The following is an 18,361-nucleotide window of genomic DNA, read 5'->3' as shown; positions in this document are numbered from 1 at the left end:
TTGTTGGAGCTTCGTGGCTTTCTCGTGTTTGACGTGATACTTGTTTAGCAGCGTGAGAGCCTGAAAGAGCCTGAAAGAGGAGGACTCACGCCAACTACGTGACAGTTGGCCACAGTGATTGGTCTTCGGTGCGCCTCGGCTGATTGACTGGACTGTTGCTGCGTAATGAGGCCGCATGGTGGCAGCATCGGTCACTCTCTCTCTCACTCTCTCTCTCTCTCTCGCTCTCTCTCTCACTCTCTCTCTTGCTCTCTCTCTCTCTCTCTCTCTCTCTCTCTCTCTCTCTCTCTCTCTCTCTCTCTCTCTGTGTGTGAGTGTGTGTGTGTGTGTGTGTGTGTGTGTGTGTGTGTGTGTGTGTGTGTGTGTGTGTGTGTGTGTGTGTGTGGCACGAGGCGGGCTGTTGTCACCCAGTGTCACTCATCTGCAGCTCGTGCAGATCAGACTCTGGTAGCTGTCTCTGGTTTCTTCGTTCCATCCAGAGGACCAGCAGCCTCCGGTGGCTCACCTGGACCCGAGGAGCGGAGGCGAGGAGCCCGACACAGGTGAGCGCGTGAAAGTTTGACAGAGAGAAAGAAGAAATGTGGAAGAAATACTGAGAGGTGTGATGAATTTGAATTCTTACTGAGTTCTATTTTAATGCACTGCAACTTCTGTCGAGATGATGATGAAAACTCGAGTAGAATTTGAAGAACTTGAATGAAGCTGTTTTCTCTGATTACAAGAGAGACGATGTGTTTTGTTTCCCGCTAAGAATTCTGCATTTTTCTGATTACAAGTGTCACATTTAAACAGTCTAATGTGGCATCAGGTTATTTTAGTGATTAATTAATCATGTCTTCATCGTTAAATGTGATGTAATTCATTGGGGCTGCTTAGAATTTTACTATTTTTAACAAACACTCCATCCATTGTAGTGTCTTGAGGTGTTTGAAGATGACAGAACATTAGTTTTGTGCTCTTGCTTTTTAAAGATAAATGATTATCCATCATGTCTTGACCCAGAGTTGATCAGTTGTGCTGCTCTTTTCTTATTTTTTGGATAAATTTCTCTAATTGGTGTTTATGAGCAGCAGTTTCTGGGCTACAGGCAGAGAACTGGAAGTGACACTTGGCTCCAGAATAAATGTTTAAACTTTACTTTAACTTCCTCTGGTTCAGCACAGCTCTAATGGCTCTTTTTTATGACATGACCTCTATCATTTGAGTTGGAGGTGTGTCAGGCTGAGTGCACCGATGAGTAAACATGCACTGGATGTGCGTAATAGATGAGAAAGTGACAGCTGTGAGGAAACGAGGAGGAGAAGTCTAAGGGCATCTGACCAGTTGTTCCCAGGCTTTTGTTTTTTGGTCTACTGAGACACCCAGAGAAAGATTAGTTTCACAAAACACTTTCCTGGCTGGCAGGACACATGAAAAGGTCTGCTGTTGTTCAATTACCCAGAACACGGTGAAGTGATCGCTGACATTTCATCGCAGACGTGCTGCAATTTCTCCTTCTTTGTTACTACATTACAGTTTATTTATTGGGAACATGAACCTCACAGGCTGGCTATCAATGAAGCAAATGCACTTGAGCAGGATAGGCGATTCTTTCAACTGATTAGGCTTTTAATTGACTGTAAACGGTGTAATAGCACAGCAGACAGTTAATGCAGTGCAGCAGGACAACTGCTCCGATGCTCTGTAGATTGTGTTGTTTGCACAGTGTGAACATGAGTGTGTTTTTGTGCCAGAGAAAAGAGATAAGGAGGGATGAAAACCCAGGAAAGTGAAGAGAAGTGCTTTGAAGAGCTGTTAAAAGGGAATAATGCATTAAGTGGAGGTACACTGAGTTAATGTAGGGTGACAGAAATAACTAAATTCAATGTTCTTCTTCAGACACAGCAGTTCTAACCAAAGCTGCTTAACACTAATTTACAGCAAACAAAAGCAGATGATGTGCCAACGTTAATAATCAGTGTTGGGTCTAGCATCCCGGTCTATTGGATAGTTAAACATCTCATGATTTACATCCAATAATAACACAGAAAGTGGTGTGAATTATGTAGTGAAGGCATGTCCCACTTTAATGAACCTTCACTTTCAGTCACAATCTCTCCCTAAACTTTATTGTTTTAGCTGCTTTAACCAACATTATCTGACACACCTGTGATCTTTCACTAACCTCAGTTGCTCAGTGCTTGAATTTCTGGTTATCAGATTTTAGCACTTTATTATATATATTTACAAAATGCCAATTTGCTTAATTAGATGAAACATTTTGACCTTTTCCTGTCAAGATGTGACTAAGTTTAAGCAACTGTCTTTTATCAGTTCTGTGAATCACTCATAAATCAAATCACTGTGCATTAAAATAACTATTTACTGCTCAAAGGGAATCATTGGATTTGTCATTGTTTATTTCTGTAATTCAATATTCTAAGGTCTCGACCCCGTGTGAAGCGCCCTGAGATGACTTACGCTGTGTGACTCGTCGCTATACAAATAAAACTGTATTGAATTAAATTGAACTGAATTGGTCAAATGAGGCACTTTTATTATATTTGGAAGTTTTGCCAATGAAGCATATCAAGTGCAGTGAAGTAAATCATTGTATGAGAGCAGCATGTTGTCCTGAAGGTTGAGGCAAATGGACTGGATTGATCTCATTCAAACTATTTCAGTAATCTGATCACATACGATCAGCTCAGCTCCACAGTTCACTCCTTTGATTTAGATCAGGGGTGTCAAACTCATCTTAGTTCAGGTTCCACATTCAGCCCAGTTTGATCTCCAGTGGACCGGACCAGTAAAACCACAGCATAATAACCTATAAATAATCACAACTCCTAATGTTTCCTTTGTTTTAGTGCAATAAAGTACATTCTTCTTTACAAAACATTATGAACAAACTGAAATGTCTGAAGAAAAATAAGTTAAATTTCAGCAACATTCAGCCTCAGTTTATCATTTCCACATTACAACTTCCAGATCACAGAGTGTCTACAAAGGAACACAACATTTAGTCACAGATATCTGGAACTGAATGAAGGCACAAAAAAACCCCAACAAAAACAAGATAAATACTACAAAAATGAGATACAAATTGACAAAAAATGAGACAAACAACATGAAACAAAACAAAAAAGAGACAAAAATCGACAAGAAATGGACAAACGACAAAAATTAGACACCAAGCGACAAAAACGAGAAACAAAAACGACAAAAAATGAGATAAACGACAGAAGTCAGACAAAAAAGACAAAAGACAACAAAAACAAGACAAAGTATTACAAAAATTAGACAAAAAGTGACAAGAATAAGAAACAAAATGACAAAAAATGAGACAAACGACATGAAACAAAATTAAAAAAGAGACAAAAAATTTGACAAAAAAGTTACAAAATGACAAGAAAATGGACAAACAAAAAACAAGACAAAAAATTATACAAACGACAAAAAATAAGAGGAAAAAATTACTAAAACCAGAAACAAATCGACAAAAAAATAGACAACACAAGCATAACAAAAAGGAAACACAAAAACACGAGACAAATGACAAAAATCTGACAAAAAAAAGACAGAAAACAACAAAAACATGACAAAATATTACAAAAATGAGACAAAGAACAATGAGCAATCTAGTATTTTACTTTATGATCAAAACAACTGGTCATGGTCTAGAAATGATTTTAAATTTATAGTTTTACTAATTTACAATCTGCAGTTAATGTCTTCTTTGGAATTTTTACACTTTGAGGGTCAGATTGGACCCTCTGGAGGACCACTTTTGGCCCACGGGCCGCATGTTGGACACCCCTGGTTGATAATTTGTTGAAGTTTTACAGATATTAAAAGGAGACTTTGACTGCTGTACATCTAAACTGCACACATCAGCCATTGTTTAACCCCCCTCTGTGCTAATAAATCACTTTCATTACTTTCTCTTCTCAGGAGAACTTGTGCAAGCCAGCATGAGCCTGCCAGCATCTTCTGGCATGTGCACATGTACAAAACATTCTTCATGCAGTCCACGCTGTGTAATCCTTAAACACGCAGCAACAATCCTGTTCACCAGAGACAATAAGAACCACTAGATCCCCATCATCTTCTGCTTCCCTCCCCGTTTCCCAGGAATAAACAGTCCCAATTGCATAACCTCAGGCTTCATCTGCAAAAGAGATGCAGTAAATTTGAAGAAAAAGAGACCAACAGTCACAGTGATTTACTGTTATTACGCAGTTTATTGCACTGAAATGTGAATCTGAATACAATTGTAGTCTGATTTAGATTTTCTTTAGCCCTCGTGTCGTCCTGCAGGTCAAAACTGACCCGTTTTAAAGTTTGAAAATGTGGGAAAGAAAATATATTTTCACAGTGAAACTTCTGATGTCCACATTTTTAACATTTTTGAGAAAGTTTTGAACATTTTTTGGTGGAAAAAAGAAATGTTAAAAATGTTTCTTAAGAACATTCACATAAAAATCAACCAAAATCCAGTGAATTTCGCTGGATTTTGATTGATTTTTATGTGAATGTTCTGAAGAAAATATTAGAAGTTTTACTGATATAGATGTAATCACTTCAGATATTTTTAGGACTTTATTGGAAGATTTTTACTCATTTTTTGAAAATATTTGCAAGAATGTTCTTGCCACATTTGGGGGATTTTTTAAAAATAAAACTTTTAAGATAAATTTTTAAGGAATTATTGGAATTTTCTTCCTGAAGGTTTTGCAAATTTTCAGAAATTTTGGGAATTTCTTTGCTGAATTTTTGGATTTTTTTCAGACAAGGAAACAATATTTTTCGGTGCCCGTAAATGTTTTAAAGTGTGAAAATGTGAAAAAAAAAAAAAAACACATTTTCACAGTGAAACTTCTGATGTTCAAATTTTCAACATTTTTGGGAATTTTCGAACATTTTTTGGTGGAAAAAAGAAATGTTAAAAATGTTTCTTTAAGAATATTCACAAAAAAAATTGCTGGATTTTGGTTGATTTTTATGTGAATGTTCTTAAAGAGAATATTAGAAGTTTTATTGATATATGTGTAATCACTTTAGATATTTTTAGGATTTTTGGAAGATTTTTACTATTTTTTTTTGAAAATATTTACTAGAATTTTCTTGCCAAATTTGGGGGATTTTTTTAAATAAAACTTTTATAGGAAACTTTTAAGAAATTATTGGAATTTTCTTCCTGAAGGTTTTACAAATTTTCAGAAATTTGGGGAATTTTTGGATTTTTTTCAGACAAGGAAACAGTATTTTTTGGTGCCTGTAAATGTTTTAAATTTTGAAAATATGGAAAAAAACACATTTTCACAGTGCAATGTCTGATGTCCACATTTTCTACATTTTTTGGTGAAAAAAAATGTTTAAAAAATGTTTCTTTAAGAACATTCACATAAAAATCAACCAAAATTCAGTGAAATTCGCTGGATTGTGGTTGATTTTTTTTTTTTGTGAATGTTCTTCAAGAAAATATTAGAAGTTTTACTGATATATATGTAATCATTTTAGATATTTTCAGGATTTTTTTGGAAGATTTTTACTATTTTTTTGAAAATATTTACAAGAATTTTCTTGCCAAATTTGGGGGATTTTTTTAAATAAAACTTTTAAGGGAAACTTGTAAGGAATTATTGGAATTTTCTTGCTGAAGGTTTTGCAAATTTTCAGAAATTTGGGGAATTCTTTTGCTGAATATTTGGATTTTTTTCAGACAAGGAAACAATATTTTAGGTGCCCGTAAATGAGGACAACAGGAGGGTTAAAGAAAAGAGGCCCTCAGCTGTCATCCAGAAGGAGAAAGGAGGCACTAAGCCAGCGCTGGCCAGAGTCCAGCTGACTGACAGCCCTGAGCAGCTCCCAGGTATGAGCATCTGTAAATGAATCGGGCCGCTGAAACAAACTGGTGCTGAGAGACAGCGAGTGTCCTCAGATAACCCGCTCCCTGTGAAAACAAGCGTTTCAGTCGCAGAAAAAGTGGTTCTGAGGATCAGCTCTGGTCTCAGAGACGGTTAATATCTACTGCTGCTCTGTCCTCATTAGCTGCTCTCCACAGACGTTTAGGAGAGAGTCGCAGCCTTCAGGCTAATTTTAGGCCATCTGTACCAACGCCAACTCATTAGCCTGATTCACAACGCTAACCGCGGTTTGTTCATTATCAGCATCGCCTCGCCCATATCCGTATACGTTCTGCATCTTGGTTATTCACAGAGATAAGTTATCATTAGTGGTAAAGTAGTAAATCCAAAGCAGGACTGTCAACAGAGATATGAGCTCTTTGTTTTGGAAATGCTTTTACATTTGCATGTCTGGGTGTTATATTAGGGGAATTTGGAGTTCCTCCAAGCCATGGGTGTCAAACTTAGCTTAATTCAGGTTCCACTAACTGCCCAATTTGATCTCAAGTTAAGAAAAATAAATTCAAATTCAATATTCAGCCTCAGTTTTTCATTTCCACATTACAACTTCCAGATCACAGTTTATGAATAAAGTCATAAAACATTCAGTCACAGGTATCTGGAACTGAACGATCTCGTATTTTACTTTAAAAAAAGACAAAAAAACAACAAAAACAAGACAAAATATTACAAAAATGATACACAAAACGACAAAAGCGAGAAGCAAAATTACAAAAAATGAGACAAATGACCTGAAAAAACAAAAAAAGACAAAAAATTTGACAAAAAAGTTACAAAGCGGCAAAAAATGGACAAACAACAAAAATGACACAAACGAGATAAAAAGCAAGACCAAAAATGACAAAAGCGAGAAACAAGACAACAAAAGAGTAGACTAAAAACACAAGCGAGACCACAAAAACACAAAACGACGAAAACAATACAAAACATCAAATAAAGCAAAACACAAAATGACAAAAATGAGACAAAAAACACAAGCGAGACAAAAAGGAAACACAAAACAACAAAAACGAGAAACAAAACGACAAAAGCATGAGACAAACGACAAAAGTCAGACAAAAAACAAAAACAAGACAAAATATTACAAAAATGAGACACAAAACGACAAAACAACAATCTAGTATTTTACTTTATAATCCAAACAACTTGTCATGATCTAGAAATTATTTAAAATTTATAGTTTTACTAATTTACAATCTGCAGTTAATGTCTTCTCTGGAATTTTTACACTTTGAGGGCCGGATTGGACCCTCTGGAGGACCGCTTTTGGCCCGCGGGCCGCATGTTGGACACACCTGCATTAGGTCTTCCAATCTTATCATTGTTTGCTCTTAAATTTGAATCACACATCCTATTTGTCTGATTTTAGCATTTGTTCAATCTTAAAATGCCACAATACCAAGACAAAGAAATGTGTAGCACCAGCATCCTTCCTGCTCAGGAGGATCGAGTCTAATCAAACATAAAGGTGTACATTAGATGTCATTTTTAACATAGTAAACCTGAACTGTTAGTTTTCTGTAAGAGCAAATCCCTCACTGTTCTGTTTAAAATACTGCAGTTAAGTTCAGGTCACTCAGTGTTGAATCATTTGACATTTCAGTGATATTGTTCAGGCGTGTGCTCTCTACTGTTGTATACTGTAAATAAGCTCTCTACTAAACCACCACAGATTTAACTCTGAGTATATTTAGCCCCCAGAATTAAACTTCAGTTGTGCTGGACATTCCTGAGTTATTGTTGATGGTATATTTAAACGCAGCAGGTGAAGGCAAAGCAGGGTGAGGTTTCTTTACTGGGATAAAGCAAATATTTCTGCTCTTTTTTTTCTCCAAGCATGTAAGCTAAATGAGAGCATTTATTCTGTGTGATGTACTGAGACATACACTAAATTGCCAAAAGTATTGGCTCACCTGCCTTGACTGGCATATGAACATAAGTGACATCCTATTCCTAATCCACAGGGTTCAATATGACGTTGATCCACCCTTTGCAGCTAGAACAGCTTCAACTCTTCTGGGAAGGCTGTCCACAAGGTTTAGGAGTGTGTTTATGGGAATTTTTGACCATTCTTCCAGAAGCTCATTTGTGAGGTCACACACTGATGTTGGACCAGAAGGTCTGGCTCTCAGTCTCCGCTCTAATTCATCCCAAAGGTGTTCTATGGGGTTGACGTCAGGACTCTGTGCAGGCCAGTCAAGTTCATCCACACCAGACTCTGTCATCCATGTCTTTATGGACCTTGCTTTGTGCACTGGTGCACAGTCATGTTGGAAGAGGAAGGACCAGCTCCAAACTGTTCCCACAAAGTTGGGAGCATGGAATTGTCCAAAATGTCTTGGTATGCTGAAGCATTCAGAGTTCCTTTCACTGGAACTAAGGGTCCAAGCCCAGCTCCTGAAAAACAAGCCCACACCATAATCCCCCCTCCACCAAACTTTACACTTGGCACAATGCAGTCCGACAAGTATGGTTCTCCTGGCAACCACCAAACCCAGACTGGTCCATCAGATTGCCAGATGGAGAAGCGTGATTGGTCACTCCAGAGAAGGCGTCTCCACTGCTCTAGAGTCCAGTGGCGGCTGCTTTACACCACTGCATCCCACGCTTTGCATTGCACTTGGTGATGTATGGCTTGGATGCAGCTGCTGGGCCATGGAAACCCATTCCATGAAGCTCTCTGCTGAAGCACTGTTCTGGAGCTAATCTGAAGGCCACTTGAATTTTGAAGGTCTGTAGCGATTGACTCTACAGAAAGCTGGCCACCTCTTGGCACTATGCTCCTCAGCATCCATCAGTTTACGTGTCCTACCACTTGGTGGCTGAGTTGCTGTCATTCCCACACACTTCCACTTTCTTATAATACAGCTGACAGCTGACTGTGGAATATTTAGGAGCCAGGAAATGTCACGACTGGATTTGTTGCACAGGTGGCATCCTATCACAGTTCCACGCTGGAATTCACTGAGCTCCTGAGAGCGACTCATTCTTTCACAAATGTTTGTAAAAGCAGTCTGCATGCCTAGGTGCTTGATTTTATACACCTGTGGCCATGGAAGTGATTGGAACACCTGATTCTGATTATTTGGATGGGTGAGCCAATACTTTTGGCAATATAGTGTAGCTGATGTTTCCTGGTGCAGATAGCAGCTTTAGTTAAATATTATCACAGTAAAAAAAAAATATCCAACTGGAATTTCATGTGGAGCAACAGATAAGAGTTTTGTTCGAATAAACTGACTTATGTTAAAAAAAGGAAGCCATCCAAAGCATCAAGTAAAACATTATGCATCTGTGAATGAATGAAAGACAGACTTAATGTTGTTTTAAACAGTTGCTGTTGCGTTTTTTTGTTTATGTTGCTTCACATGACATGGAATCTATATGGAAACGTTGTTTTTTCTTTGTTACAGTTTTTCTCAGTCGCTTTGGTTCATTTCTCAGATCAGAATTGAAATTCTCAAAGCTACTTGTTCAATCTTCACATCATTGTGCCTCTTGTTCACATCAAAACAGCAGTTTCTCATTTCTTTGAACAAGTTGCAAATGCTTTGGTTTATCCATGCAAATGATTCTGTCCAATTCTCTGCTGTTTCCTCCATTATCAGCTGCTTCTGTCCTGTTGATCTAAATGTATTCTAATGGGTTTCTGTTGAATAGTCTCACCCCCACAACATTTAGGCATTAGTTCATCACATCAGTCTTTACATGGACAATGGTTGAACAAATTGTTATAATGTCAAAGATGTTTCTATACATTTCCTTTAGACTTTTTTTTCCTAAATCTGTGCTGAATTGGTAAATTGCTCCCAGGTGAATCTTGAATTTCTCTAACAAAGGGAAATATGTGAAGGGTTAAATCGCTCAAAGACAGAAGAGAAGATATTTGTGGTGTGGATGAGAATTTGTGTCCCAACAGACAGGAACGTCAGGAGGTGTAGGAAGACTGCACTGGAATTCCTACAGCTGCATGTACAGTTTTCCCTCAGGAGATTGTCCTATGTTCATATTTCTACTTTAGTTTTTTGTTTTTTCTGTGTGTTATGCAGCGCTGTTGTCCTTTCTGTATCACAATGACGTGGTCTGTCAACAGGTTACAATACAAACAGTAAAAGCATAAATGTGAATCACTAAGGTGGAACTTACAGTTTACAATAACTGTCATCAAAACTTTATCCATAGTTTCCATCAGAACATCCCTCCAGAGAACAGTTATAATGACAACATGACTCAGCAATCTGACTGTCTGATCCACACAATGACACCATGACTGGTCATTCTGATCCACTGACATGTTCATTGACACAAATATTTACTTTTGAGAGATGAACTGAGGATTGTGATCAAGAGACTGGCTTTTGCAGGTAATCCGTGGTGTTTTTCTATTTGTACGAATTGTTTTGAGAAATGCACTTACTGTTTTGCAAATGTGGAGGATGATTCGAGAAACGTACCAAAGCGGCTGAGAAAAACTGTAATCGATGATTGTTTCCTTGAACATATTTTAAGCGTGATTTCCCGGCAGAGATAATGCTGAAGGAAATATTGATGTGGGCGCTGGTGCCATGAGAAAGTGGAAAACTGATCAGTCTTAACTAAATCCAGCAGAGACCCCAGATGGATGCTTCAGTTCCAGCAGCCTGCCCGTCTTTCACATTCATCCATGCAGCTCTGTGTGTGTGTGTGTGTGTGTGTGTGTGTGTGTGTGTGTGTGTGTGTGTGTGTGTGTGTGTGTGTGTGTGTGCGTACGTGCATGTGTTTGTGTGTTGCTCATTTCCTTCTTTTAGTCATTTCCCCTTTTTGCCCCCTTCACCCTGTGAGCTGCCACCCTTATTGTGACAAGCACACTGAATTGCCCCTCACAGCCCATTACCCTCACCCACACAGCGTCATGCTCGGTGCATGCTCCGTTCGCTCAGAGTTGCATCTTGCTCCAGTCATGCATGCAGCGGGCTAGTGAGTGATTAATGCAGCGCCGCAAACACATGGAACAGTCAGCTCCTGTTAGGGAAAGAATAAGGAGAAATGATGGGATTGTGAATATTCAGTAATTGTACGTAGGTGTTGATTTGCGGATACATTTGAATTAATTAATTCTGCTGCAGGATGATTGCTGGATGGATAGTTTTGATTCAGGGTTTAAAACTGTAAACACTTTAATTATGATTCATGGAATGTTTTTATACTCTCAGTCCTTTTAATGTTGTCAGTGTTCAGACGATACTTATTAAATCTAAGAAACGTCCTCTGTCAGATGAAATGAATGGAAATAAGCCACTTTTCTGACCTCAAAGACTCAGCTTTAAGTATTTCTAAAACACATCATCACAGTTTTAAAGCCAAACTGGATGTTCTAAAAATTCACCCACCTGTTGCTTTATTCTTGCTGCTAAAACAGTCTTTAAAGCAAAAATAATCGTCTCCAGATGCCACCTCAGTACTCAGATGCTGGTTACCAGCTGGTGATTATTAATTACCAGATTAAGTGTCCTGTTTGCACATCACATGCTTCATCTACAGAGTGTGTGGACTCAGAGAGAAGCCGGTGTGTGTTTGATTTGATTAAACGCAAATCCTCTAAATTTCGACGCAGCATTTGTCCATAGGTTGCGATAATGAGTTGATTCTCGGTAGACTTTGTCCAGCAGGATCTGTCATCACAGCAACTATTCCAGGCTGATGGCCTAGTTGTCCTCAGAAGGCTGAGTTCAACATGTGCTGCTGTCACGGCAGAAACATCCTCTTGTCCTCAACTTACAGATAAATTATTTCTCTCCCAGTGGTGCAGCAAGGGCAGTTTGTCACTTCCCTATCTGACAAATGCTGAATGATTGATGATGATGATGAAACAGGTTGTGTAAACTGAGTTTTTACAATATACAGGTATCAATTCTGTGTTCCAAATAGTAGATGTGCTTTATGCTGAAGGAGAACTAGGCAGTGGAGTAATGCATTTGTTAGCAATGTGCAATGTTTTTTCCGCAACAAGTAGTGTACAGAATTTTAATTTAAAAGTAAGTAATTACTTAGCAGTTGCTCCCTTTAATGCTTAGTTAGAGTGTGGAGGTCAGCTTTTTTTGCTGTTTGACTATGAGTTGATCAGTCATGTTAGCTTGGTGCTGCTGCTCCAACACAAGGCAAGTTTATTTGTACAGAACCCTTCATGTCCAAGACAATTCAAAGTGGTTTACATAAAACATTAAGAGCATTACAGTGAGGTGCAGATACCGTGCAGATTTCATGCATAGACGCATGAGAAAAGAAATGTTTGTAGCCTGGATTTAAAAGTGTCTACATTTGGTGAAAGTTTAATCTCCACTGGCAGTTTGTTCCACTTGTTTGCAGCAGAACAGCTAAATGCTGCTTGTCCATTTCACAAGGAGAAAAGGGACTCCTGCTTGTTGCCGGTAGCGAGTTTAGTAGACACACTGCCACAATGGGACTTCTGGAGCGCTGCATGCAGTCACTAAAACTACCATTGTGCCTGTTGGTAATGGTCAATGAATCCCTCCAAACTAGAGACCTATCTGCCACAACATTTAACCTCCTGCCTAAGATGTGTTACTGCCACAACAGCTCTGACCCATTGGGATATGGACATGGTACCTTGAAGGGTGTCCTATGATGTCCAACACCAGAGTGCTGACAGTGGATGGGGGTCTCCGTTGACTGGTTTTGTTTTGATGCATCCAGTGGATACTCAGATGGATTAGAATCTCTGAAGTTTGTTGGGTTGGTCCATGCCTTTGGGTCTTTGTCTTACTCTTTGAGTCATTCTTTAGCAGTTTTTGCAGTGTGATTGTCTTCTTGCTGCCATCTAGGACTGCTGTTACTATGCGAATGTGTGCTTAGTGTGCAGCAATGCAAAGGGAGGTGGTACATGTCAAAGCTGCATCTACATTAATGCAAGAAGGCAAAGTTTTGCAGCAGAACATTGAACTGTAACCAGATGAGCTTCATCTTCATCAGTGTTTTTAATGTTGTGGCTAATGGCTGACAAGTGTTGAGATTGAATGAACTTTTGATTTGGTTTTTTGCAGTGTTATGAGTGCTATAATGTAGAGAACTGCTAATGTTGTCCAGGTACTTTAACCAACACTGAAGCTGAGTGACTAACATGAGCAGAGATAGGGATCTTAACTATACAGACAGAAGAAGAGAGCATCTTCGACAGAAGCTTTATTTTCAAGGATAATCTGATGATATAAAACATTTAAATGATTGACATTTGATCCCTGTGTACTTTTGTGAAGAAAACATTAACAAGTGCTGAACAACAAAGAAGGAGATGAAAAACAAGGGTCTGAGGTCACCACTTAAAATATTTTTTTCCACCGGGGGTTTTAGTGACCGTCAGTCTCAGATTTAAGCGTTTAATGTGTGTTGTGTAGTTTTGGGGTTACATGGTTCTACTGAAGAACAGTGTGTGTGTTTATTTGTGTGTTTTGTTGTTCTGGTGGGAGGTTATTTCACGGTTTTGAACTTCGTGCCAAACCAATTGATTCTTGAGCAAACTTTAGACGTTTGTCATTTCTGTTTCCTGCTGTCACTTAACATAACAGGTTCAAAACTCTTCTGGAGACCAGATGGTGTTTTTCTTTTGCTTTTCACTAATGATTGCTGTGCTAAACTGACAGGGCTTCTGCTTTCTGTTTGACACTCTTTAAGTTTTGAAAAAAGTGGCCAAATGAATCGAGATGAAGAGCCTCTAAACTTGTCAGTGCACAATGCATCTGTCTTCATTTATAATGCAGTTTAGGATTTAGGAACACCATGAAAAACTATGAGCGTTTACTTTGGTTACCTATCAGATTTCTTCTTTAAATTTAAATTTCTTCTTTAATTTCTCTGCTGTTAAAAACACTCTACATGTTTTGAAAGTTGGGGGATTTTTCAGTTGACCAGAGAAACTTGTTGGTAAAGTTGTAGTTTGGTCCATTTGGTAACACCTGTGGTTTTTTTGCCTTCACTTTCCTCATGTACAAGACACATATTTTAATGCATTCATCAAGTGTGATGCAAAACAGTCACACTTCAAATATTTGTGTGAATAAAAATTGTGCATTTTGGGCATAGTTCAGTTATAGCTCACCCTGCTGCAGGAAAACCCAATTCGCTTCACCCTGGGCCACCAAAATAACGGCAGTCTAGGGGCCAGTTAATAAACAAATAACAACAATGAAATGTATAAACGCTTAAATGTCCATACTAGGGACATCCGATAATATCGGCCCAATATTGGCATAAAAATGTAATATCGGTCAATATTGTTGTCAGGTTTTTTTGCCTATCATGAGAATTGATAAAGTAATGCCTGGATTTCGCCAATATTTACCGTCTCATAGAGGGAGGCATTTTAAAAAAAAGGCATAAATATGGCATTTTTCCAATAACTTAAGTTGAAGTAGTTTTCTTACTTTGCACAGAAAATGTTTTGTTTGAAAAGCCTTGTTGCATCTGATAATGCATCCAGTGGGGCATCACAATAAAATCAGGCACCACAGGAGATATGTGATGTTACCAAAAATTTGTCAAATAGCCCACAGACATCAGTATCAGCTGATATTGAAATCAGAAATTGAGAGTTGGACAATACTGGCACATCAGTTACTGGCAAAAAAAAAAAACTATATTGGACATCCCCAGCCCATACTACATCTTTCCATAGAATTATTTATTTTCAAGTTAACAGTCAGAGGACATTTTTGAATATTTACTGTATAAACAAACAAAAATTAAAAACGTCTCTAGAGTGTCCCTCATCAGTCCCACTGACCTCTCAGATGCAGTAGAGGATGTAGAACCAACAGTTTCATTCTAACCAGAGCAGAAAAAGCTGTACTTTGCTGGAGCAGCTCTGTTACTCTTTCATTCGTTTCAAAATACCTCACAGGCGCTCTATTGGATTCAAGTCAGGCGACATACTTGGCAAAGTCACCGTTTTCAATTTTCACTTCTGCAGAAACTCTTGTGATTTTGGCAGGGAGCTTTGGATCGTTATCATGCTGGAATATTCCTTTTCTGTCGAGCTCCTGCAGACTGTGACTCATCTTGTCAGCCAGTGTTTTGGTTTATCCACAGGTGTTCATCTGTAAATGTCGTTTTCTCAACACATGCAGCCTCGTATCATCACACTTCCACCTCCGAGCTTCACTATCAGGACGATGCATTCACTGTGGTAGGTTCATGCCAAACATGCTGGAATCCATCTGACAGAAAACTGTTTTGTCTTGGCCTCATTTGACCAAAGAATGTGCTCCCAGTACACATTTGCTTCTTTTCACGTTCTTTAGGAAAGTTGGACCCTTTATTCCCGAATGTCGTCCATAGACATTGATGTTAAGCAGTTTCCTTCACACTGTCTTAACTGCCTGTTTTCTACCGATAACCCTTGTGTCAAGTCTGAAGCACCTGATTGTTATCCAGAGTTAAATTGTGAAAGGAGCACACTGTAGTTATGATTAGTGGTACTGTAGCTCCTGATTACTGCTGCAGCTGTGTTTTCACAGATTTTTAGTTGGTCATTGATCTACTTGAATTCCATCTTTGTGAAGTCTTTTGATCAGATGTTTGAATTCTTCTGCCACTTCTTTTTGCATGTGGAGCCATGATGTAGACATGCAGATAGACACAGATGATAGGTCCAAAACCAAGCAAAGACCTTTTCATTAATGTGTTCATACCATTCGGCTATTTGGAAACTTAATACAGGAGGTCCTCGACTTACATCGGAGTTCTGTTCCTACGGTGTGACGCAAGTCGATTTTCACCGTAAGTCGGAACTCCGTTGAAAATGTAAACAAAGCCGTTACGTGCATCACAATATCAATCAGTTTACATATTTGTACAACTACAGCAACAAAAACAGTCATTAGCTCACACTGAAACACAACTCGGTAGGAAAATACCGGCGAAAATGTAAACTGTAAGTCTGACTTACACGTGGGAGCCATAATGAAGTTAGTGAATGTAGCATAATCTAATGTGGTGGCAAATGTAAACAAAGCCATCTTATAGTGCCGCGTGACAACTGTACATACAGTATTCATCCACTTGGCTCACCAACTAGTTCCACTGTACCAGTTCCAATATAACAACGAAACGCCGTATGTTAAACCAAGGACCTGCCTGTATTCAGTTCTGATGTAAGCGAGGACGTCATAAACCGAGGACCTCCTGTATACTCAATTTTGCTTCGGTGGTCCCAGGTTCTCTACTTCCTGTTTGATCTTTCAGTGATCACAGATGTATTTTTGTTTAGAAAAAACATTGATGCAATCTGGGATCATGTGACATTTATGTTATTTTGCACAGAGGAACCCTCACATCTGCTGTAAAATGTAAATCTGAAGAGTGCAGCTGCTGATTTGAGGCACCAGGATAGTTTGTTTGGAGCAGATTGTAATGCGGCGTACTGTAACCGTGTAGTTTATTGGTGATGTAGAATTCATTACTGGTTCTTGTCTTAGCACATGCTGCTAATAAGGAAAACATTTATTATCATCGCTTCCCAGACGGTGGGTTTACAGCACGGCTTCAGGTGACAGCGTCTGTCCCAGCAGCAGTTTGTTTTAGGAGGCAGCCGTCCTTACTCAAACATTTAAAATTACATGAGGACGGACTGCAGAGCATGATCTGTCTCCTTGGCAACGGTACCAGAGACTCCTCCTCCTCCTCCACGTACGAACCGATCAATGTGCATGTGAGCACACGGTTCAGCCTGCTCACAATCTGAGGTGTGAGATTATGGGAGAAGTGTTTACCTCCCACCTGACAGGCAAACAAGTGCGACTTAATGGGCGTTTAGTTAGATGCGTTTATTGTGTTATCAGCAGCACAATGGTCACGACACATTGTTTAATTGAAGTATGACATTTGGAACTCTTATGCTGTTTACTAGTAGTCTCAGCGTACACTTTCTGCACTTTGCCAACTCAAATTTCTTTACACATGGTGGAAAATCTTTGTTTATGCAGCATGAAATATTTATGTATGTGTGTGATGAGGTGTTTAATCACATCTGCACATCCTTCTATTAACGGCTTGAATTCATTTTGCAGTGAATTGACATTTTGCAGGTTTGTGTGTTGGATAAAATACATTAAGCACTTGTTTTTAAGTCACATTTCACAGCGAGTGATACAAGCTGATTACCAACAGTGTCAGAGAGGATGACTACAAAAGGAAAATTAAATAACAAAGTTCACTTTCAGAGAAGAGGGTGAAGTAAAAACAGCTTTACAGTGAAAATCTCCAAGTGGCAGCAAAGAAAAGAAGGTGCTTTAACGTCTTAATGATAGTGTAGCATCTTAGTGTCCTCCTACTAACCTTATGGCACACTTTTTGCGAGTTACAGTCTGTTATACGGGATATAAAACAGTCCTATGCGCCCACATTCCAGTGTTTGATTCACCTAAGACTGTGCATTCTATTAAGGTGCAAATTTTCAGTTACACAAAACGCCACCTGTTGCCTTTAAATACCTTTAAATCCCACCTGTTGCTACCGACTGTCAACACAAACCGAGCGTCTACATCTTTTCGGGACGTCTTTGACAGGAACATACTGTAAATACTTGCTTTTGAACCGTCAGTCTTTCAGATGTGCATTAGGTGGGCAGCCCAGTGGATCAGGAAGATATCCAGATGGCAAGTGAGCATCGTCTAATTACAGCTCACTTCGGATGAGTCAGTCTGTCCTCCTACATTATGTGTCTGCATGTTTGTCAGTCAACCTCAGTCTGCATCAATCTGTCCATCTATCTGTGACTTTTCAGCACTTTGTTACACGCTGACATAACAATGTGCAGTTTATATGCAATAAGTACAGTAATATATGTCCTGTTAAGGTTTATATTATAAGAAATTATTAATATTATGTATTAAAATGTCCTGATTTCTTATTTCTGACTGGATATTGTTTGTATTGCTGATAAGTCACAAATTATTTGAGCATCCACAGCAGCTTTTGGCTCTTTCTCCTGGGATATTCACTCAGTATTTCTTCTTCCAGGGCAGCTCTATTGATGGGAAACTCTTTTTCTTGTCTCTTTTAGCCGGAAAAATGAGTCCAGAGTTGGTATTATTGGTCTGGTGGTTGACCCACTGCTTTGGTAAATGACAGTGATATGAACCAGTGATGGGCAGCTTTATGCCAAAAGTTTTTTACAATCGTTGGCGATTTGTGTTTTTTTTTAATTCTACTTTTTTGATTATCTTGGAGGAGTGAGGAGAGGAAATGGAGTGGAAAAGACCATTGCTACCGTTGCTCAGTGGACTTCTACCTGCGGAGCAATGGAGCCAGCCGACTATGGTTTATTCCGACAGTAGCCTCTGACTTAATTAAAGGATCTGAGTACTAGTGATTTTGGTGACACCTCTGACTTTTCCTCCAGCATCACCGGCAGGTTGCCTGGAGGAGATTAGAGGTCATCCTGGGTCAATTCAACTGTT

At 38.9% G+C, this 18,361-nt stretch overlaps 1 protein-coding gene across 1 annotated transcript in view; it reads left to right on the top strand.

The window, feature by feature from the left end:
- The first annotated feature begins 376 nt into the window (after positions 1-376).
- si:dkey-247m21.3 (5-hydroxytryptamine receptor 4) overlaps positions 377-18,361 on the top strand; it is a 66,386-nt gene continuing 48,401 nt past the window's right edge. Inside the window, exon 1 of the mRNA XM_023262066.3 lies at positions 377-542. The gene's annotated coding sequence lies outside the window, so the exon portion shown is untranslated. The remainder of the gene's footprint in view (positions 543-18,361) is intronic.

Source organism: Amphiprion ocellaris, chromosome 17 (assembly GCF_022539595.1).
Source record: "Amphiprion ocellaris isolate individual 3 ecotype Okinawa chromosome 17, ASM2253959v1, whole genome shotgun sequence".
NCBI classification, from domain to species: Eukaryota; Metazoa; Chordata; class Actinopteri; family Pomacentridae; genus Amphiprion; species Amphiprion ocellaris.
This window is presented reverse-complemented; position numbering and strand designations above follow the sequence as displayed.